The 24,211-nt window shown below is 35.9% G+C and overlaps 3 pseudogenes; 2 read left to right on the top strand and 1 right to left on the bottom strand.

Annotated features, from left to right (window-relative positions):
- The window catches only part of LOC107627049, a 14,875-nt pseudogene extending 6,636 nt beyond the window's left edge, over nt 1–8,239 (top strand).
- On the top strand, nt 9,415–10,239 carry LOC107627048 (annotated as a pseudogene).
- On the bottom strand, nt 10,401–23,640 carry LOC107627047 (annotated as a pseudogene).

Below are 24,211 nucleotides of genomic sequence, written 5' to 3'. Positions count from 1 at the left end.
GAACACGACATTCACCGACACGCGTGTCTACTGTATCTAATCGTATCTTAATAAAAAATAAAAAATTCTTCTCCGGACATGCCTGGATACACCTAAATATCATCACGTGTCAGCATATCCAATCTTATTCTTAACATATATTCTTAAAATAAATTTAGATATAGTATATATTATTATTTATTAAAACAAAAAAATATTTTATATACTTGATATAATTAAAATAAGATATTAAAAATAATTAAAAATTTAATTTATATTTTAATATCAATAAAATATCAAAATATCATTACGATTTATCTAAAAAATACTTTATATTTTATATGTATGCGTGTCATCGTATCATATAAGATTTTAAAATTCGCGTGTCGACGTATCCCATGTCTAGGGCTGGAAGTGAGCCGAGCTGAGTCGAGCTAGACCAAGCTTAAGCTCGGCTCACCAAAATTGAGCTTGGCTCACGACTCGACTCATTAACAATTGAGCATATTTCTTAAGCTCAAACTCGGCTCACCAAAAGCTCACGAGCTGGCTCAAATAATAGAAACATAAATATATAATCTATAATTTTATATCAATAAATTATAACTTATATATTTTAAAAAATATTTGAAAAGATCAATTTTATATATTGTTTATCTATCAATAAATTATAAATTTTTTATTTATGTTCTATATTAAAAAATAAATATAAATATTTGAGTGATAATTTTGTTATAATATATATATATATATATATATATATATATATATTCTTTCTGAACCAAAGGAGGGCAATGATACCAGATGGCCCAAAGCGGATCAAGGAGGGAAAGGGGAAGAAGGTCTAAATAAAAAAGTAAATGCCAGATGTAAGGATGCAGATGCAGATACAAGAAAGTAAATATGAAGTTAGATGCAACGGTAGTCCGCACGCATATGCAAGTTAGTTATGAAGTTAGATGTGGCGGTAGTCTACACACATATGCAGATGCAGAAAGATTAAAATAAAAAACACGAAATTGAAGAACTGGATATGATTTTATTGAATAAGATTGAAAAAGAAGAAGGGGAAAGAAGAAGAGCTGGAGAGCTTATAAGAGAACTCTCAGAGCTTCTCTCTCTAACCTCTCTCTATGTTTTTGTAAAACTGAAGGGTGCCTCACAATGAGAACGAGGCCTCCTTTTATAATTGAAGATTCTACTATTTCTACAGTACAGGTGATGTTAACCAGTATTATTTCTACAGTACAAGTTGATACAATTTTGATTTTCGTGAGTACATAAATTTCGAGATTAAAGACTAATCCTCTCCTAGGTGGATTACAAAGCAGTCATCTTCATTTTGATTATAACCGCTTGAGGATTCTGCTGATGAAGTAGGATCTTCTTTGTGTTTTTTATCTTCTTGGATCATTTGCATGATTTGCTGAAGATGTTTCGCTAGAGTTTCTTTTGATTGAGCTCCTGCGAGGGCTACAGCAATTTGGGCTTTCTGATTGAGAAACGAAGCCGTTTCTGGATCTGAAATCTTCTGACTATCGGGATTGTTTTTGAACCATTCTCTGACCTTTTCTGGATAGGCCATTGATGAATCAAATTGAGACCACCATTTCACGTAACCATGCCTTTGCAGGATTGAAAATGATTTGGGGTGGTCTGGTTTTGCATATTTGTATTGCCAGAAAAATACCCATGCCAATGAAAAAATTGAGAAAAATTTTAACACTACAGGAACACATGTTTCCTGACTGTTAAATTTTGATTGAAAAAGTTTATACCCTTCATCCGTAGGTGAGGGTAGAATTTCTGAGATTGGCCCAAAGAAGTCTGATAAACCACTATTTTATGGTTTATATTGTGTTTAATTGTGTGGTTTTATCATGATCCTTACCCACTTATTCATCAATTTAGCATGCATTTAGATTTCCTTCCTAAATTCAGTACATGTTTGAAAATTGCTTCCTAGAGACTTTAATTTTTTATTTTTAATTCTCCTTTATTCCATTTGATGCCGTGATCTGTGTGTCAAGTGTTTCAGGCTTTATAGGGCATGAATGAGATGGAGATTGGAGAGGAAGCTAGCAAAAATGGAAGGAACACAAGAATTTGAGGAGATAACCAGCGAGAAGTGACGCGGTCGCATGGCTCACGCGACCGCGCGAAGGAGCACAAATCGCAGTGACGCGGCCGCATGGCTTGTGCGGCCGTGCGGATTAAAAAGCGCAAGCGACGCGGTAGCGTGGACGACGCGAACGCGTGGAGAGGAAAAAGCGCAAGCGACGCGTCCGCATGGACGACGCGATCGCGTGACATGCGCGATCTGCATAATCTGCAGAATTCGATGGGGGCGATTTTGAACCTTATTTCGGCCCAGTTTTCGGCCCGGAACAGCAGACTAGAGTCAGAAAATATGCAGAAACAACACACATTCATTCAGTAGTTTTTAGATCTAGTTTTTCACTCTCCTAGGTTTTTCTCTCTAGTTTTTTTAGAATATTAGTTTTCAATTGGCCTTAGCATTGGAACATTGAGAAGAGTTATTTCCTCATCAAGACTTCATCATTCTAGTTTGTTCTCTTAACTTGGTTTTATTCTTCCATGTTCTTTGTTATGTTCAATTTTGTCATTCAGATACTTTTATGATTAATTAATGCAAGGATTATTTCTCTTTAATTTAATTTCAACTCCAATAATCATGTCTTCTTTTAATTCCCTTTCATGTGCCATGGATTCTTTATTTACAATGCGTGAGTAGTTTCCTTACTTGATGGGGAGTTGATTAAAAGGAACTCTTGAGTTGGAAGAATTGAAAGAAAATTTGTAATTGGGTTAAATGTTGGATTGCTATCCTGTCACCGACGCCAATCCCTTTGAACTAAGTGGGTTGCAACTTGTGAACAGATTTGGCATTCCCACTTGTTTGACTTTCCCTTACCAGTAAAGGATAACCAAACAGAACAACCACTAATTATAAATTAATCTTACAATCACACCATCAATGATAGAGATTCCAACCAATCAATTCCCAATCAAGGCTTTTATTTATATTATTTAAAATTCCTCAATTTAAATAAAACAACACACTTTTCTGCAACTTGTTGGGAGACGACCTGGGACTTAAAACTCCCAGTAATTTTAAATTAAACTCTCTGTGACATATTTCTAAATTGATAGGCAGATTTTCGGTGAGTTAAGAACTATACTTGCAACGTAACCATTTTAATAAATTTTTAATTCACCAGCTTCTGCTTCCCATCAAAGTCCCACCATTGGTAGAACCAATTTGGGAAAATATAATGGGTTTTTTTTAAAATAGATTAACCATGAATATCTGTACTGAGTATTTTGAAACCAAAATACTTTAGTCTAGGCTTCCATGTAGTCCCAATAATTAAAACCTATTGGGTCATAATTTTGAGAAAATTTTTGAGTTTTATTTAGATTGTTTCCAAATTGCTTTGGGGACAAAATTCTGAGGATTTGGATAGTTGAATGGGTTATAAAATCAGGATTGGTTTTGTCCTTGTAATATTTAATAGATATTGAGTCAGTATCTATTAAGATGAATTCATAAAATTGGCGGGTTTTGTTGGGTGCCAATGGCCTGAAGTGGAATCCAGTAGGAAAAATCTTTGGGATGACTTTGTTTGGCGAACTATCCCAAAATTCAGGCTCCATATGGATAATGTTTGAGGATTTGTTTGTGGACATGTAATTGGTTTGGGTTTTTGTGTTTTGGTAGTGATTGAGGATGTTTGGGGTGTTTGGACAATAGCCTTTTCTTTTGGTTTTTGTATGACTATTTTTTGATTGGCTACTTGGGATATCAGTTGAGTTAAGTCAATTTCTTCATCTGACTCACTGCAAATGTCAGCCTAAGATTTTTTGTTAATTTTAGTGAGACCTTGGTCTTGTAAGGCCAAGAGGGTTTCGATTGGGAAGGCGTAGTCTGCCTTAGTCTGTTTGGCTTGGTTGTTTGCGGGTTGAATGGATTGTTGAGTAGATTGTTGGGTAGATGACCCAGTTGGAGTGCTGGAACTTGATTTTCTGATTGGCCCAGGTAGGGCTAGGCGAACGCCTCTGCCTCTAGTAGAGGCTAAAGTTGCCTTTTTAGGCATTATCGTATCCTTGCTTGTCTCCCTGCAAATATTCACGTGTGAGAAAGTCAGGGGGAGAATTTGAGTTACCCTTGATGTGCTCAATATCAAAATCAAAAACACTTAAAATGGCTTGCCATCTGGCAAAATTTTGTTTTGATGCGAGGTTTTTAACATCATTTTGTAAAACTTCTTTGGCCAATTTGCAATCAACTCGGACTAAAAATTTTTGATTGAGTAAATCAGACTGAAATTTTGTGATACACAAAACGATGGCTAAAATTTCTTTTTTGATGGTGGAATAGCTTTGTTGAGTACTATTCCAATGCTTTGATGTGAATGAAATGATACATTCTTTACAATGCAGTTTTTGTTTCAAGATACCACCATATCCTAGGTCAGATGCATCTGTTTCAATGATTTTGAATGCATGGGGAACAGGTAGGTATAGACAAGGAAGATTGCGAACTTTAGTATTGAGAAATCTGATGATTTCAGAATGTTTGTCCGTCCATGGTGGGGGATTTTTCTTAAGCCTATCATGAAGAGGCTTAATGAGATTGTTAAGATTTGGGATGAAATCGGAGACATAATTGAGACATCCTAGGAACCTCTGGAGTTGAGGTTTGTCAAGGATATAGTCTGGGAATTTTTCTGCAAACAAAATCGATCTTTCGATAGGAGTTATTGTTCCTTGGGAAATCATATGACCAAGAAAACGAATTTTTGTTTGCAAGCCCCTTTTTCTGGATGATGTACATAAAAGTTTTAACATGTTTGAAATGTTCTTCTAAAGTTTGTGAGAAGATTAAGACATCATCTATGTAAACGATCGCAAAATTTGAATATGGGTTAAAAATATCATTCATTATTTTTTGAAATTCAGATGGGGCATTTTTTAGACCAAACGGCATTACATTCCATTTTTTGTAAATGCAGTTTTATATCTATCAGATTCTTTAATCTGAATTTGCCAAAAAACCGGACAGCGATTATCAAATCATTAGAACAGCTATTTTCACTAGGTGCTCTAACAGATGACTGTCAGCTCTCTGATCCTGTTGGGCATCAAATGGCTCGGCTGTCCTTGGACCCTGTTTATTCTAAAGCTCTTATCTTAGCTAGTCAATATAACTGCTTAGAGGACATGTTGATAACCGTAGCAATGCTATCTGTGGAAACCATATTTTATGCTCCCCGGGAAAAAAAAAAGTAGAGGTTTGAATAATGAATTATGATTCTACTGCATATCTGTTATATTCTCTTTTGATGTCACTATGAAAAACGAAGCTTAAAAGGATTTTGGTCAAATGCTTGTCTTTTTTTCCTTCTGTCCTTATACTTCTTTTGGTTTTCGTTTAGTAAAATTTTAAAGTTAGTTATTTAAGTACCTATAATTAGTTTGCTTGCTGATGTGATATGTCTTGCTACATCAGCATTTAACCTACCAGTTCAGCACTTAACAGAACAAATTAGGACTAAAATAGATAACTTTAATTTTGCTCGACTAAAATCAGAAGAAAAATTTTAGGGACCAAAACATAAGAGGTGTTTCGTAGGGACCAAAAATTTATTTAATCCGGCAAACAAATATGAATATTAATCATTGATTGTATACTTCCATAGTCTACCCCTCTATTGACTATTTAACAGAATGTGTAAATAGTGTATAAATGATATATAAAATAAGCAATGAATTTCTGTAGGAAAATTCTAGTGTTAGTATAATTATAGGTATCATTCATTGTCTATTCCTTGCATGCAATTGAAGTTACTATTTTTCTCATCTTTTTACTAGGCAAGAACTGCAATAAAATGCTTCTCTAGTCCGGAGGGAGACCACATTACTTTGATTAATGTGTATCGAGCATCTAATGACTTCTTAGAGAGGAGATCAATAGAAATGGGTAAAGCAAAAAAAGTGGTGTAAGGATAATTTTATTAGTAGTCGTTCTCTTAGACATGCTCGTGACATCCACAGGTAGTTGTTATTTTAAATCTAAATGTCTCAAATTCGTCATATCTTTAAGGATAAATTACACTCACAGCCCCTGAGATTTATCAAATTACGGGCACCATCCTTTTATTTGAGTAGTATGCACTCACCTCCCCTCTATTTGTGTCATTAAATTGAAATAACATTAAATAGGTTGTATAAAGTCATTTTTAACTCCACTCTCTTTATGCATGGAGAACTTGTAGAGACGGAAGAACAATGGCAAAAGCTCTTTTTCTTTTAACATTGTTATGTAGGGCATTTTTGTCATTTCAATTCAGTAAAATAAAATTAAACAAAATAAAAAGTATTAAGATATAAGTATAGGCACATGTATAAAGATTTAATAATTACATTAATATAGGAATCTAAGTATATTATTTAGACAAACAATTGGTGCAATGCAGGGGTGGTGAGTGCATAATGGTCAAAAAATGTGGGTAAAGGTAAATGTAATTTACCTTGTCTTGCTTGAAATATTCTTTATGCATTCTCATTTCTGATAACTACTGCAGGCAAATTAGGGTACATGCTGAACAAATGGGGCTGAATCTAGCTTCTTGTGGAGATGATATGCTTCAGTACCGCAGATGTCTTGCTGCTTCCTTTTTCCTCAATGCGGCCGTAAAGCAGCAGGAGGGAACATATAGGTTGTTGTCTATTCCTTCTATTAAATTCAAACTCCTGTGGAATTTTATATATTTATTCTTTAGCATTTTGACTTGTTTTCTAATTGACAACTGTATATAGTGTTCAACTCAGATATTTATTTTATTTTTATGGAAACAACTTTCTGCTTTGTCACGACATGGCAGGGCCTTGGCAAGTGGTCTGGTGGTGCAGATCCACCCATCTTCTATATTATTCCGGCAAAAATCAAAGTGTATTATTTTTAATAAACTTGTTCAAACTAATAGCAAGTCGTTCAGAATGTAAGCAGCATTGACTACCTATGGTTAACTGAGCTGGCTCCTCAAATATTATGTTGTGAAAAATTAAATTCTTCATGGTTTTGCCAACCAGGTAATTAAAACTTTATTTTTGCATCCCATTTGTGCTTTGATAATTTTGGGCAGTTATATACTTTTATTATGTTAAGCTTTGCCATTTTACATCTATAGAGAATAAAGTAACTTGCTAAAATGGCCTTGAAATTCCCAAAAGTTTCTTATATCTCTGTCGCCTTAACACTATGCTTGGCATATTAATGATGTTAAGCTTAAACTGGAACAACTGCTGATATCAGCTTAGTAACAAAATGGATTTGATTAGCTTGTGATGTCTCTAGGTTTTCTTTCTTCCCAGAAATCCTAGCTCAATGGAACTGATAATCTCATGTACAGTCAATTGCATTGCGCCTTATCTCAAGATGTGAAACATAATATGCTAATGATTGTTCATGAGTTAAAACCCCTTCACCTGAAAAAATTAAAGAAATGATTTATACAAAATTTATCCATTCATTCCACATATAAATGGCACTGAAATGATTGATTTTTATCGTAGGACATTTATCTATTACAGCAAGAATAGTGAAAGCTTCAGAATATGTCTACTTTATGGATGTTGCCTATCGACTTTATATAAATGACAACAGTTTTAATGGCTTGTTTTTGCTATCATTATTTGTCTAAAACTATGGAGATGCGGCTGCATCCTCCAATGACATACACCTCTTACTGAGTTGTTCCTGCTTTACTTTCTACTACTAGGTGGTTATTGCTATCGAGATTCAGTAATGGGTGAGTGATGTAACTACAAACCTTACTGTCGATGGTTACATTTGAGGTGGTGGATTAGCTTGAACAAAGGAATTGAGTTAGACCAGTTAACAAATATTTTGAGCTGCCTAATTCTATCAAACTTTATTATAATATTTCACGAGAGTTCATAATAATCTTCTCACCTTCCAATTAAATGTACCAAGCAAAAAGATAAAGTAAAATCAGACATATCGGTTATAAATTTGTTTCACATTTATCATGGTCTTGTCTTTCTTTGAATTTTCTACTTTCCACTTGCTATTTCCATGAAGCACACTCCTATAGCTTGTTGTCTTTGTATAAAGCAGAAAAAGCTAATAAGAGAACTTAGAACTTAAAGAGTCACAAGCCAGAAATTGAGAAATTGCTTCTGGAAAGTGAAAAGATACAACCTTTGCTTTCAGGTTCTTAGTAATATACTAGTATTCTGCACTTTACTTGTTCTCTGTCTTTAGATTGTTGATGTAGCTCATAATGTTTTTTCACTAGTTTCAGGTTCTTAGTAGAATGCTCTTTCTTTTCTTCTTTTTTTTTTTTTTTTTGAGATGATGTTGCCATTTGTTACTTAATAACTAGAACTATTCTATTTTTGTTCCTTTTTTTAAAAAAATAATAATAAAATAGAATTTATTGTCCCTTTCTTTTAGATTGGCCCTTGTGCTGTTTGAACTTTGAAGTGATATTTAATAATAAAAAACAGTGGCTTTAGACAAAGCGGCAAAGCCATTTTGTGTGTGGTATCTGCACTTTATGTCTTTACATGGAAGTGGGGTTGAATCTTTTGTATATACTAACTTTTTAAATCTTGTTGAAAAGTTCTATTTTTATTTTTATTCTAATAGTTAAGTTACATTGCACACCATAAATTCCTTTTTACTTCCTTAATTTCAAAAGGCTTTTTTTCTAAATATATACTTGGTATATATTTACACAATTTATCTTTACAAGTGGAGAGACTATTTTCAATATTTGTATCCTTGACCTTGATGTCACAACATAGAAACATTTGAGGCTCCTTTCTTTTATGTTTAATTTCATAAAATTTGAACTTTATAAAAAAAATGTTCTATAATAATCACAACTTAGTTATGTCTGATATTGGATCTGCTATGCTGAATTTGCAACAGAAAAAGCTATAAGCAGGTGTGATGGGATCTACATTTATTGATGAATATGCTATTCAACAAATAATTGATATTCCAGAAAACATTGATCCTGCAATAAGATGGCCAGAGTGCTGTATCTACAAGATCCCTAAAGGACTTCAAGGCCTTCATTGAACAACAAGAGCAGATCATAAGGCGTTGTTACCAGCCGAAGTTCCCTCACATCGGAAGCGAACAATTCGTGAGGATTATTCTGCTGGATTCTGTTTTCAACATGGAGCTCTTTCTGAGGGAAGCGAAAGGGTGGAAACACAAAGATGATTATGTATTGACTCAATGATGTCTTAGCAAAAGCATCCAGAGGGACTTGCTGCTGCTTCAGAACCAGCTTCCAAATCAAGTTTTGGAGAAACTCTATGAGACTTGTGTCCCAAGCAATCTCAAAGAGCATTCCAGATTCATTAGGCTTGCTCATGAGTACTTTGCATCTTGTTACCCTTATCAGAAATCTTCTAAGAGGAAGTTCGAGCCGAAGAAGTGGGAGAAATCGCTGCATTTCACTGATTTGGTTCGATGTTCTTATCTCCCCATGAACCTGAGTTTCAACGATGACAAGAGTCGCCACACTTACTCGTAAAAAGAATGTATGCTGAGGACCGCGACAAAGTTGAATGAAGCCGGAATAAGCTTCGAGAAGGTTCATAATAGATCCTTGCTAGACATAAAGTTTGAGAAGAGGAGATTCTTCAACTGGTTTCTCTGCTTGGGTTGCTTCCCATATTCCAAGTGTTTTAAGGCTAGATTTCAGTTCCCATAGCAGAATGTGTTCTTAGGAACCTGATAGCATTTGAGCAGTGTCACTATCCTGAGGAGCCTTACATTTGCAACTATGTTTCTATGATTGATTCTCTTATTCACACCAAGGATGACGCAGAATTGATGGTTGAGAAGAAAGCTATTGTCCTTGAACTTGGAAGTGACAAGGAATTGGCAACACTGGTTAATAGTCTATGCAAACATGTGACAAATAAAACATGTTACCAACAAATCATTGGATATCTTAATGAACATTACAACAATGGTTGGAAATGGACTATGGGAACACTCAGGTGGGTGTACTTCCGGGATCCTTGGAGAAGCAGTTCTACCATTGTAGGGATAGCTGTACTAATATTCACCATCTTCAACTTCTGTCGAGTTGTTCAATTAATCTTTTAGTTTATTCTGTTCTATATACGTTTAATGGTTGAACATGTAACTCTAGTTTCCATATACTATTAAAATGGCCGATTCTCTGATGCATTTAACTTTCGTGCCGAAATTTGTCTCAATATATCAATTTGGAAAAAAAGTTGTCATTTTAATGGAAGTGTCTTGTCCTAATCTCATTTGTGAGAAAGTTATTCTTTCACCTGGAGAGGGATAATCTTGGATGATCACAAACCCAAGTAGCTAGTAATAAAATCAAACTATGATGTAATTCACTAAAACCTATCATGACAACATCAAAACCTTTCCCTCACTGGATATGGCTGGATGCATGAATCAAGCAAAGCTAAGTTTTATAAAAAAGCCATATTGGGAGCTATCACAAATTCACAATTCACTAAAACCAAATAAGTTAAAAACACTTGCCAAATTTCAGAGAAAAGATTTTCTACACTAAACTACATTAACACTGGAAAAGCTGATATCCTCGGTTAAATAGGGAAAAGCTTGTCGGGTTTTTGTTGACTAAATTAAAGCAACAATCAACATTAAGCACACTAAAACAGAATCTTCCACCATACTTTCTTTGCAGTGCCTGGGATTTGGATGCAGGTACTATAATCAAGGATTCCATGTCTTTTCTAGGATCATAAGAACGTGCTTTGACAAAGCCAGGATCTATTACATACTTTACTCCAGGAATTATTACTGATATCTTAGCAATATTAGTTGCCAATATCACCCAAGAAAGAAACAGGAAGATAACTTGAATGCAACTAAAAGCAAGTGAGTATCCATTCGATAAAGATTATTATTTAAAATTTGCATCAGATCTCATTAAACAGGTGATGCCCAATTATTTTTAAAAAAAAGTATATTGTTCATAGGGATTATGTCTAGCTGAATTGAAATTTACCAAATCATAGGAGGTAGGTGTTATGGAAAAGCTGGTAGCACTTACAGTGAACCTTACATGAAAATAGATTATATATGAATTTAAAACCATGTGCATATGCATATTCAACTCTAAAATGAGGCCACCAGCATTTTACTTTAAATTGTAGACATGGTCAAACGAAACAGAATGTTTCACGATATTTAATAGAAACCTAGACTAAATATATCAATCATTTTAAATATTTGAATCTAATTTTACAAACATCTAACTTAAATATATTTTCCCTTTAGTTTTACTGAATCAGTTGAGAGACAGAGCAAATGAAAGATGAATGCAAAGATGAGATACCTTGCGAAACCTAGACAGAGCTGGTGCAAAGACCCACAACTGCTGCTCAGATGGAAAAGTTGCAAATATAGGCACAACTTGAAGCTTCTGACTCCCTTTAGGAAACTAAGTGAGTCTGTCATTGATAAGCTTTTCAACTTATTCAATCTCTACTTGACTAGTCAGAAATACTAGTTTATCATCAGGGCCTTCCTTTGAATGAATCTATAGATCAATGACATGAGTTTAGGCAACAGAGCTATGAACTTTGTTTCTCAGTCATCCATCACTTACTACATTGTTATAACCATATACCATATGATTTAATTTATAATATATACGTGGCAATATCGCTGGATGATTCAATGTGCTAATGAGAATGAATCGAGTGAGCCATCGCATGAGTTATGAAGCTGTAAATACCATAAATGCATATGTAGAAACTGGTGCACGGAATTGTGATCACACTTTTCACAACTCCAGTACAACTAACCAACAAGTGCATTGGGTCGTCCAAGTAATAAAACCTTACGCGAGTAAGGGTCGATCCCACGGAGATTGCCGGCTTGAAGCAAACTATGGTCATCCTGTAAATCTTAGTCAGGCGGATTCAATTGGTTATGAGTTTTTGTAATTGAAAGATAAATAAAACGTAAATTAAAATAAAGATACTTATGTAAATCATTGGTGGGAATTTCAGATAAGCGTTTGGAGATGCTTTGTTGCTTCTGAACCTCTGCTTTCCTATTGTCTTCATCCAATCATGCGTGCTCCCTTCCATGGCAAGCTATATGTTGGTGGATCACCGTTGTCAATGGCTACCATCCGTCCTCTCAGTGAAAATTTTCTAGGTACGGTTTCTGTACGGCTAATCAACTGTCGGATCTCTCGTCTCGGATGAAAAATACCAGGCACAGCTACCGTACGACTAATCATCTGTCGGTTCTCACTTGTGTCGGAATAGGATCTCTCTATCCTTTTGCACACTGTCACTGCGCCCAACATTCGTGAGTTTGAAGCTCGTCACAGTCATCCCGTCCCAGATCCTACTCGGAATACCACAGACAAGGTTTAGACTTTCCGGATCTAGGGAATGCTGCCAATTGGTTCTAGCCTCTACCACGAAGGTTCTGATCTCACGGATTCGAATGCTCTATTGTCAGGAGAGGCAAGTCAAATCCATGGATCAGAGACCCAAGAGACTATACTTCGGCTGTCATCCAATGACTACGTTGAACTTCATGTAGACCGCTTGTGGTTGTCAGGCACGCGGATCTTGGCTAAGCGAGTAACGAAGATAGTGGGTGATTGTCACGGATCACCCCTTCATTCTGACTTAACTGAATTAAGTACGAGAGTAAATCTTGGAGAATAAGTAAGCGTGAATTGAAAGAAAAATAATAGTACTTGCATTAATTCATGAAGAACAGCAGAGCTCCGCACCTTAATCTATGAGGTGTAGAAACTCCACCGTTGGAAAATACATAAGAGAAAAAGGTCTAGGCATGGCCGAACGGCCAGCCTCCCAAATGTGAAAAATGGCATATCCTTAATACAATAGTAAAAAGTGCTATTTATACTAAACTAGTAACTAAGGATTACAGAAAATAAGTAACTAAGTGCAGATAGTGCAGAAATCCACTTCCGGGGCCCACTTGGTGTGTGCTTGGGCTGAGCATTGAGCTTTACACATGCGTAGGCCTTTTCTAGAGTTAAACGCCAGCTTGAATACCAGTTTGGGCGTTTAACTCCAGTTCTGGTGCCAGTTCCGGCGTTTTACGCCTGAAAAGGGTCTCTGGCTGGCATTTGAATACCAGTTTGGGCTATCAAATCTCGGACAAAGTATGAACTATTATACATTGCTGGAAAGCCCAAGATATTAGCTTTCCAGCCCAATTGAGAACGCACCAATTAGACTTCTGTAGCTCCAGAAAAACGCATTTGAGTGTAGGGAGGTCAGAATCCAACAGCATCTGTAGTCCTTTCTCAGCCTCTGAATCAGATTTTTGTTCAGGTCCCTCAACTTTAGCCAGAAAATACCTGAATTTACAAAAAAATATACACACTCATAGTAAAGTCTAAAAATGTGATTTTTGCATAAAAATTAATAAAAATATAATAAAAAGTAACTAAAACATACTAAAAGCTACCTAAAAACAATGCCAAAAAGCGTATAAATTATCCGCTCATCACAACACCAAAATTAAATTGTTACTTGTCCCCAAACAACCAAAAACAAAATAAGATAGAAAAGAAGAGAAAATACAATAAATTTCAAAAATATCAATGAAGATTAGTTTTAAGTAGATGAGCGGGACTAGTAGCTTTTTGCCTCTTAATAGTTTTGGCATCTCTCTATCCATTGGAGTTCAGAATTGTTGGCCTCTTTAGGAACTTAGAAATACAGATAATGTTATTAATTTTCCTAGTTAAGTTCTTTTTTATTCTTAAACACATCTACTTTATGAGTCTTGGTCGTGACCCTTAGCATTTTGTTTTCCAGTATTACCACCGGATACATAAATGCCACGGACACATAACTGGGTGAACCTTTTCAGATTGTGACTCAGCTTTGCTAGAGTCCCTAGTTAGAGGTACCCAGAGTTCTTAAGCACACTCTTTTGCTTGGGATCACGACTTTTACCACTCAGTCTCAAGCTTTTCACTTGAACCTTCATGACACAAGCACATGGTTAGGGGCAGCTTGATTTAGCCGCTTAGGCCAGGATTTTATTCCTTTTGGGCCCTCCTATCCACTGATGCTCAAAGCGTTGGATCCTCTTTACCCTTGCCTTTTAGTTTAAAGGGTTACTGGCTTTTTCTACTTGCTCTCTTTTTTTTTTTGCAGGCTTTTGCTTTTCACTACTTTTTCTTGCTTCAAGAATCAGTTTTATGATTTTTCAGATCACCAATAACATGTATCCTTTTTCATTATTCTTTCAAGAGTCAACTTTTCTTAATTCCAATTTCAAACATGCATTGTTTAAGCATATATTCAGAAGCAAGAAGTATTGCCAGCGCATCAAAATAATTAAACTAATTTTAGGATAAATTTCGAAATTTATCATGGACTTCTTGTTCTTTTGCAAATAAAAACATTTTTCATTTAAGAAAGGTGCGAGATTCATGGAATCATTCATAGCTTTAAGACATAGACTCTAAACACTAATGATCATGTAATAAAGACACAAACATAGACAAAATATAAAGCATAGAAAACAAAAAACAAATAACAATGAAATTAAAGAACGGGTCCACCTTAGTGACGGCGGCTAGTTCTTCCTCTTGAAGATCCTATGGAGTGCTTTAGCTCCTCAATATCTCTTCCTTGCTTTTGTTGCTCCTCCCTCATGGCTCTTTGGTCCTCTCGGATTTCATGGAGGATAATGGAGTGCTCTTGGTACTCCATCCTTAGTTGCTCCATGCTGGAACTCAAATCTCCTAAAGAGGTGTTGAGTTGCTCCCAATAGCTTTGTGGAGAAAAGTGTATCCTTTAAGGCATCTCATGGATTTCTTGATGAGGAATTTCCTCATGCTCTTGTTGAGGTCCATGAGCGGGCTCTCTTGTTTGCTCCATCTTCTTTTTGGTGATGGGCTTGTCCTCTTCACTGAGGATGTCTTCCTCTATGACAATTCTGGCTGAATTGCATAGGTGACAGATGAGATGAGGAAAGGCTAACCTTGCCAAAGTGGAGGGCTTGTCAGCTACCTTGTATAGTTCTAGAGGTATGATCTCATGAACTTCCACTTCCTCTCCAATCATGATACTATGGATCATGATAGCCCGATCCACAGTTACTTCGGACCGGTTGCTAGTAGGAATGATAGAGCGTTGGATGAACTCCAACCATCCTCTAGCCACGAGTTTGAGGTCATGCCTTCTCAGTTGAACCGGCTTGCCTTTGGAGTCTCTCTTCCATTGGGCTCCTTCCACGCAGATGTCCATGAGGACTTGGTCCAACCTTTGATCAAAGTTGACTCTTCTAGTGAAAGAATGATGATCTCCTCTTATTATTGGCAAGTTGAATGCCAACCTCACAGTTTCTGGACTGAAATCCAAGTATTTCCCCCGAACCATTGTGAGCCAATTCTTTGGGTTCGAATTCACACTTTGATCATGGTTCTTAGTGATCCATGCATTAGCATAGAACTCTTGAACCATTAAGATTCTGACTTGTTGGATGGGGTTGGTGAGAGCTTCCCAACCTTTTCTCTGAACCTCACGTCGGATCTCCGGATATTCACTCTTTTTGAGCATGAAGGGGACCTCGGGGATCATCCTTTTCTTGGCCACAACTTCATAGAAGTGGTCTTGATGGATCTTTGAGATGAATCTCTCCATCTCCTATGACTCGGATGTGAAGGCAACTGCCTTCCCTTTCCTCTTTCTAGAGGTTTCTCTGGCCTTAGGTGCCATTAATGGTTATGAAAAAACAAAAAGTAGAGATTTTTCCCACACCAAACTTAAAAGGTTTGCTCGTCCTCGAGCAAAAGAAGAAAGAAAAGAGGAGAAGAAAAATAAATGGAGGAGATAGAGGGGTGTTTTGAATTTGGCCAAGGGGGGTTTAAGTGTTTATGATGTGTGAAATTGAAGGTGGTAAAGAGGGGTATTTATAGAGTAAGAGAGAGAGGGAATTCGTGTAAGAAGGGGTTGGGTCTGGGAGGGAAGTGTTTTGAATTTGAATGGTGGGGTAGGTGGGATTTTATGATGGGTTTTTGGGGAATAGTGGATGGATGTGAGTGGTGAAGAGATTATGGGGAAGAGGGTAGGACTTGATAGGTGAATGGTGTTTGGGGAAGAGTGTTATGGAAAGGTGTGAAGAGGAGAGAGAGTGAATTGGGGTAGATGGGAATTCTGTGGGGTCCACGGATCCTGAGGTGTCAAGGAATTCTGGTCCCTGCACCTTTCTGGCGTTTAAACACCCCTGGACAGCCATTTCTGGTGTTTAAATGCCAGTCTACTGCCATTCCTAGCGTTAAACGCCAGGCTGATGCCCCTTTCTGGCGTTTAATGCCAGTCTGTCTGCTAATTCTGGCGTTTAACGCCTAGAATGCTGCCATACTGGGCGTTAAACGCCCATTCTGCTATCCTTATTGGTGTTTAAATGCCAGTAAGCCTGTCCTCCAGGGTGTGCTATTTTTGATGCTGTTTTTGATTCCGCTTTAATTCTGCAGCTATTTTTGTGACTCCACATGATCATCAACCTAAAGAAAACATAAACTAACAGTGGAAAATGAAATGAAAAAGTAATTAACATAGATAAATAAGATTGTGTTGCCTCCCAATAAGCGCTTCTTTAATGTCAATAGCTTGACAGTAAGCTCTTACAGAGCTTCACAGATACTCAGAGCATGATTGTGGCCTCCCAACACCAAACTTAGAGTTTGAATGTGGGGGCTTTGCTTGACTCTGTATGGAGAGAATTGGATGAAGCTTTTCATGCTTCTTCTCCATGTATACAGAAGAAGATCCTTGAGCCTTAAACACAAGGTAGTCCTCATTCAATTGAAGGACTAACTCTCCTCTGTCTACTTCAATCACAGCCCTTGCTGTGGCTAGGAAGGGTCTTCCAAGGATGATGGATTCATCCTCATCCTTCCCAGTGTCTAGGATTATGAAGTCAGCAAGGATGTAAAGGCATTCAACCTTCACTAAGACATCCTCTACAAGTCCATAACCCTGTTTCATTGATTTGTCTGCCATCTCTAGTGAGATTCTTGCAGCTTGTACCTCAAAGATCCCTAGTTTCTCCATTACAGAGAGTGGCATGAGGTTTATACCTGACCCCAGGTCACACAGAGCCTTCTCAAAGGTCATGGTGCTTATAGTACAAGGTATTAAGAACCTTCCGGGATTCGGTTTCTTCTGGGGTAATTTCTGCTGCACCAAGGCATTCAGTTCATTGATGAGCAATAGAGGTTCATCCTCCCAAGTCTCATTACCAAATAACTTGGCATTCAGCTTCATGATTGCTCCTAGATACCGAGCAACTTGCTCTTCAACCATATCTTCATCCTCTTCAGAGGAAGTATATTCATCAGAGCTCATGAATGGCAATAGTAAGTTCAGTGGAATCTTTATGGTCTCTGTATGAGCCTTAGATTCCTTTGGTTCCTCATTAGAGAACTCCTTAATGATCAGTGGATGTCCATTGAGGTTTTCCTCACTGGAAATCACTGCCTCTTCCTCCTCTATAGGTTCCGCCACTTTGGATATATTGATGGCCTTGCACTCTCTCTTTGGATTCTCTTTTGTATTGCTTGTATCTTTTCCAAGCTTCATAGAGGGATTCACCTTCCTTCTGTCTGAAGGTTTGGACTTCCACTCTAAGCTTGTTCATCTTTTGAGGTGGAAAGAATTTGGCCAAGAAAGCATTGACCAACTTTTTCCAAGAGTTTTGGCTTTCCCTAGGTTGTGAGTCCAACCATATCCTAGCTCTGTCTCTTACAGCAAAGGGGAAAAGCATAAGTCTGTAGACCTCGGGATCAACCCCATTGGTCTTAACAGTGTCACAGATTTGCAAGAATTCAGCTAAGAACTGATGAGGATCTTCCAATAGAAGTCCATGAAACTTGCAATTCTGCTGCATTAGAGTAACTAATTGAGGCTTAAGCTCAAAGTTGTTTGCTCCAATTGCGGGAATTGAGATGCTTCTTCCTAAAATTTGGAAGTTGGTGCAGTAAAGTCACCAAGCATCTTCCTTGCATCTCCACCATTGTTCTCAGGTTCGGCTGCCATGTCTGCCTCTTTTTCAAAATTTGCTATAAGGTCCTCTCCGGAGTGTTGTGCTTTAGCTTCCTCTTCAGAGTCCTTTTAGGTTCAGGATCAGCTTCAACAAGAATGTCTTTATCCCTGTTCCTGCTCATATGAAAAAGAAGAGAACAAAGAGAGTAGTGGAATCCTTTATGTCACAGTATAGAGATTCGTTTATGTGTCAGAGGATAAGAAGAATAGAAGAATGAGGTAGAGAGAGAATAAGAAGAATTCGAACACAGAGAGAAGGAGAGGGTTCGAATTATTAGATGAGTAGAAGAGAAATGTTAGGAAATAAATAAAATAAATAGAAAGAGATGAGAGAGTATTCGAATTTTAAGAAGAGGAAAAAGAAAAATATTTTTATTTTTATTTAATTAATTAAGTTAGTTTCGAGAATTTGAAAAAGAAATACAAGAAAATTAAAAACTAAAACAATTAGTTAATTAAAAAGATTTTTGAAAAAGTGGTTAGTGATTTTCGAAAATTAGAAGTGAAAAAGTAGTTAGGTGGTTTTGAAAAAGATAAGAAATAGTAAGCCTTTTTTTTAAAAAAAAAATAAAACAAACAAGTCAAGTAGTTAGTTGAAAAAAGATTTGAAAATAAATTTTGAAAAGATAAGAGGTTAGAAAAAGATTTTGAAATTAAAATTAAAAGATAAAAAATATCATTGAAATTATTTTGAAAAAAAAGAATTGAAAAAAAGAAATTAAAAAGATTTGATTTTTAAAATTAAAGTGGATGACTTGACTAACAAGAAACTAAAAGATATGATTCTAGAATTCAAAGATTGAACCTTTCTTAACAAGAAAGTAACAAACTTGAAATTTTTGAATCAAAACATTAATTGTTAGTAAGGATTTTCGAAAATATGAAATAAAAGTAAGAAAAAGATTTTTGAAAAATTAGTTTTAAAATTTTCGAAAACATTAAAGGAAAATGAAAAAGATTTTGAAAAATTTTAAGAATGAAATTCAAAAATCATAAAAAAAATGAAAAGAATTGAATTTGAAAAAGATTTGAAAAGATAAATTTTTAAAATTGAAATTTTCACTTGACTAACAAGAAACAACTAAATTTTAAAAATTTTTGACTAAGTCAACCCAAAGATTTCTAAAATTATGAGCAATTAAAGGAAAAGATATTTTTTTTATTTTTAAATTTTAATGAGGAAAGAGAAAAACAACAAAATGACTCAAAACATAAAAAATTATGATCAAAACAAAGAAAGACACTAAGAACACTTTGAATGTCAATATGAACATCAAGAACAAATTTTTGAAAATTTTTAAGAAAAGAAAGACATACAAGACACCAAACTTAAAAATTTTTAAACTTTAAACACTAAATTTTCGAAAATGCATATGAAAAAAAACACCAAAAGACACAAAACTTGAAAATTTAAAGATTAAACAAAGAAAATCAACAAGAACAACTTGAAGATCAAGAAAGAACACATGAACATAAATTTCGAAAATTAAGAACAAAAGAAACACAAAATTTTGACACCAAACATAAAACTTGACACTAGACTCAAACAAGAAATACAAAATTTTTGGTTTTTATATATTTTTAAAATGTTTTTTGTATATTTTTCGAAAATTAATTTTGAAAAAAGAGAAATAAGAAATTCAAAATTTTTAATAAGAATTCCAAGACTCCTGCAATGTTAGTCTAAAGCTTAGGTCCAAAAGATTAGACATGGCTTAATAGCCAGCCAAGCTTTAGCATAGCATTATAAGAATTCAAAGGCTCCTGCAATAGCTGCAATGATAAGCGAAAGTTTCGGTCCAAAAGATTAGACATGGCTTAATACCCAGCCAAACTTTAACATATCATCTTGAAGCTCTAAGGTAGAATTCATTCTTAAAAATTTTGAAGGATTTTTGAAATATTTTTTTTTTGAAAAGAAAATAAAGGACTTAAACATAAAAGAAAATTACCTAATCTAAGCAACAAGATGAACCGTCAGTTGTCCAAACTCGAACAATCCCCGGAAATGGCGCTAAAAACTTGGTGCACGGAATTGTGATCACACTTTTCACAACTCCGGTACAACTAACCAACAAGTGCATTGGGTCGTCCAAGTAATAAAACCTTACGCGAGTAAGGGTCGATCCCACGGAGATTGCCGGCTTGAAGCAAACTATGGTCATCTTGTAAATCTTAGTCAGGCGGATTCAATTGGTTAAGAGTTTTTGTAATTGAAAGATAAATAAAACGTAAATTAAAATAAAGATACTTATGTAAATCATTGGTGGGAATTTCAGATAAGCGTTTGGAGATGCTTTGTTGCTTCTGAACCTCTGCTTTCCTATTGTCTTCATCCAATCATGCGTGCTCCCTTCCATGACAAGCTGTATGTTGGTGGATCACCGTTGTCAATGGCTACCATCCGTCCTCTCAGTGAAAATGTTCCAGGTACGGTTTCTGTATGGCTAATCAACTGTCGGATCTCTCGTCTCGGATGAAAAATACCAGGCACAGCTACCGCACGACTAATCATCTGTTGGTTCTCACTTGTGTCGGAATAGGATCTCTCTATCCTTTTGTGCACTGTCACTGCGCCCAACATTCGTGAGTTTGAAGCTCGTCACAGTCATCCCGTCTCAGATCCTATTCGGAATACCATAGACAAGGTTTAGACTTTCCGGATCTAGGGAATGCTGCCAATTGGTTCTAGCCTCTACCACGAAGGTTCTGATCTCACGGATTCGAATGCTCTGTTGTCAGGAGAGGCAATTCAAATCCATGGATCAGAGACCCAAGAGACTATACTCCGGCTGTCGTCCAATGACTACGTTGAACATCATGTAGACCGCTTGTGGTTGTCAGGCACGCAGATCTTGGCTAAGCGAGTAACGAAGATAGTGGGTGATTGTCACGGATCACCCCTTCATTCTGACTTAACTGAATTAAGTACGAGAGTATATCTTGGAGAAGAAGTAAGTGTGAATTGAAAGAAAAACAATAATACTTGCATTAATTAATGAAGAACACCAGAGCTCCGCACCTTAATCTATGAGGTATAGAAACTCCACCGTTGGAAAATACATAAGAGAAAAAGGTCTAAGCATGGCCGAATGGCCAGCCTCCCACATGTGAAAAATGGCATATCCTCAATACAATAGTAAAAAGTGCTATTTATACTAAACTAGTTACTAAGGATTACAGAAAATAAGTAACTAAGTGCAGATAGTGCAGAAATCCACTTCCGGAGCCCACTTGGTGTGTGCTTGGACTGAGCATTGAGCTTTACATGTGCATAGGTCTTTTCTAGAGTTAAATGCCAGCTTGGATGCCAGTTTGGGCGTTTAACTCCAGTTCTAGTGCCAGTTCCGGCGTTTTACGCCAGAAAAGGGTCTCTGGCTGGCGTTTGAACGCCAGTTTGGGCCATCAAACCTCGGCCAAAGTATGGACTATTATACATTTCTGAAAAGCCCAAGATGTTAGATTTCCAACCCAATTGGGAACGCGCCAATTGGACTTTTGTAGCTCCAGAAAAACGCGTTTGAGTGCAGGGAGGTCAGAATCCAACAGCATATGCAGTCCTTTCTCAGTCTCTTAGTCAGATTTTTGCTCAGGTCCCTCAACTTCAGCCAGAAAATACCTGAAATTACAGAAAAATACACAAACTCATAGTAAAGTCCAGAAATGTAATTTTTGCATGAAAACTAATAAAAATATAATAAAAAGTAAGTAAAACATACTGAAAGCTACCAAAAAATAATGCAAAAAGCGTATAAATTATCCGCTCATCAGAAACCAAGAGTGATGCATTGTAAAATATCCAAAGATTTCTCATAAAAATCAAATAAAATATCGATTGCATTATATTAGATTAAATGAAGTGGTTATTAATTAAACCTATCATCTGGAATATTATTATTAAGGAAGCATCTAAATAGTCTTTTGGATGGCATGTGTAAAATATATCCACAGAAAATTGTCTCCCTTGGATGTGAACAGATTTGGCACTGCCAAAATACTCGGAGAAAATGCGAGCATCATGACTAGCAGACATAATTATTAGCTTCAATGGAGCATACTTTTTGTGGTTATCCTTTTTAAGAAAATTATTGCTCTGACCACCGTATTCTTTCTCCAGTGTCATGCCAGCATTCACATTCTTTTTTCCAAAGTTAACACCCTGATCATCAGCAACATATCTTGACCGAGCAGATTGTACATTTTTCAGCAAGGCCAACAAGACATCAGTGTGGACAGTTCTCTCATGTGCTTCATCAACAATTATAATAGAATACTTGAAAAGATATGGATCCAACAATGCTTCCCTATAAGCATAAAGAAACACATCAGCTATCCTATACAAAAAGTTGCACTTATAATCTACAGAAAACAGATATTTCAAATTGAAATCTCCTTAGCTGCTTCAGATCATATACAACTAAAATCCATGTCAAAGAGGACGATTTGTGAAGAACGTGGTTTGGTTAGCCTATTCTTAAAGAAAACAACATAAAACAAATGGCAGAAAGATACCTCCACCAAAACAAAGTCATAATATCTTCCGTATTTCAGTATTGAGAAGAGGAACAAATTCTGATTGACTAAGTTCCCAGTAAAAGTCTCACAAAATGAATCTTACTGGAAAACGGAAAAAGATATCCAAATATCCATGTTACACGTATACCTTAGAAGCAATCCATCTGTCATATATTTAATTCTTGTTGAGCTAGAAATAGTATCATCAAATCTAATAGAGTATCCAACTTTTTGGCCCATCTCAACAACACATTCTTTAGCAACCCGTTTTGCAATTGTAATGGCTGCTACACGTCTCGATTAAGTTTTCCCAATCACTTTTCCATCATGGCAACATCCAGCACCAAACAGGAACTGTGGAATCTCTACACACTAAAATGGAATACATAGAACATGGTGAAAATCAGTTATGCCTAAAAGCCTTTTTTCTTTTACTTTTATAGAAAAACTAAATCGTAAATTATATGAAAAATAAAATGCGACCTACATGTGGTTTTCTCACTTCATGTTTCTCCAACGATAATCAAAATATCATTCTTTTGGACCTCTTTAATGAGTTTTTTCTCAAGTACAAGAGTACACAATGATGAGAAAAATCATAATCCGGATTATCACAACACAAGCCGAAAACAACTAAGAAAATATAACAAGGAAGAAAAATATAAAATCAAGCTCAACCAATACTAGAAGCTATCGGGATAGAATTCCTCTGCTGTGCTATCTTTTGCCTCCTAAAAAAGAAAATAACTATAAATGTTAAAAAATAACAAAAACACTAAAATTACAGTCAAGTTTATCCTCCCCTCCTCCTCCCCACCCCTCCCTCCTTTCTCTTTTTTCCAAAGTGATTACAAACGTGATTCTTTTGTTCGTGGATTTGGAGGAAATAATGAAACTTGACATGTATTGCAGAAATCCATACCTTGCAGAGAACTCAATTTGACGATTCTGTTTTCCATTAGATAATTTTCTGATAGAACGAGGGTCATGGCTTCTCTTAGCCATGGAAGACATTTCAACAAATCCAAAATTTTTAGTTTGGAGATGCAACAGTGGCTACCACTGAGATTTCAAAGATTTGCTGCAAAAGAATAGCAAAGAGGATACCGAGTTAGGGCCTATCTATTATATTCTGCTACGAGTTATTTTTATATTCTACTATCCAACTATGAAATAATTCCAACAAATCTCTAGTTAGGCCTCAAACAATGATCTTCCATAACAAAAATCTTATTATGAATCGTGAAATCATACTATCTCTCAATTATTAAGTCAACATGGAAAAAGCACTTCAGTCAAAGCAGCAATGCCAGAAAATTGCATGAGATGATTGATATTTTGATAAATATAAGTAACTGTTGTATTATCAATATAATTTAATTTACATAGCATACACATATAAATATAAATATACGTACATATATGTATATATTTTCAGAAATATGATATTATCCATAGTTGTCAAAACTGAACCGGTGATCAAATCGGTCAGACTACTGGGTCACTAGTTCAACTGGTAGATTACTGGTTGAACCGATTAGGTCAATACTACAAATATAAAATTCTAAAAATAAAT

Source organism: Arachis ipaensis, chromosome B02 (assembly GCF_000816755.2).
Source record: "Arachis ipaensis cultivar K30076 chromosome B02, Araip1.1, whole genome shotgun sequence".
In the NCBI taxonomy this organism is placed as follows: Eukaryota; Viridiplantae; Streptophyta; class Magnoliopsida; order Fabales; family Fabaceae; genus Arachis; species Arachis ipaensis.
This window is presented reverse-complemented; position numbering and strand designations above follow the sequence as displayed.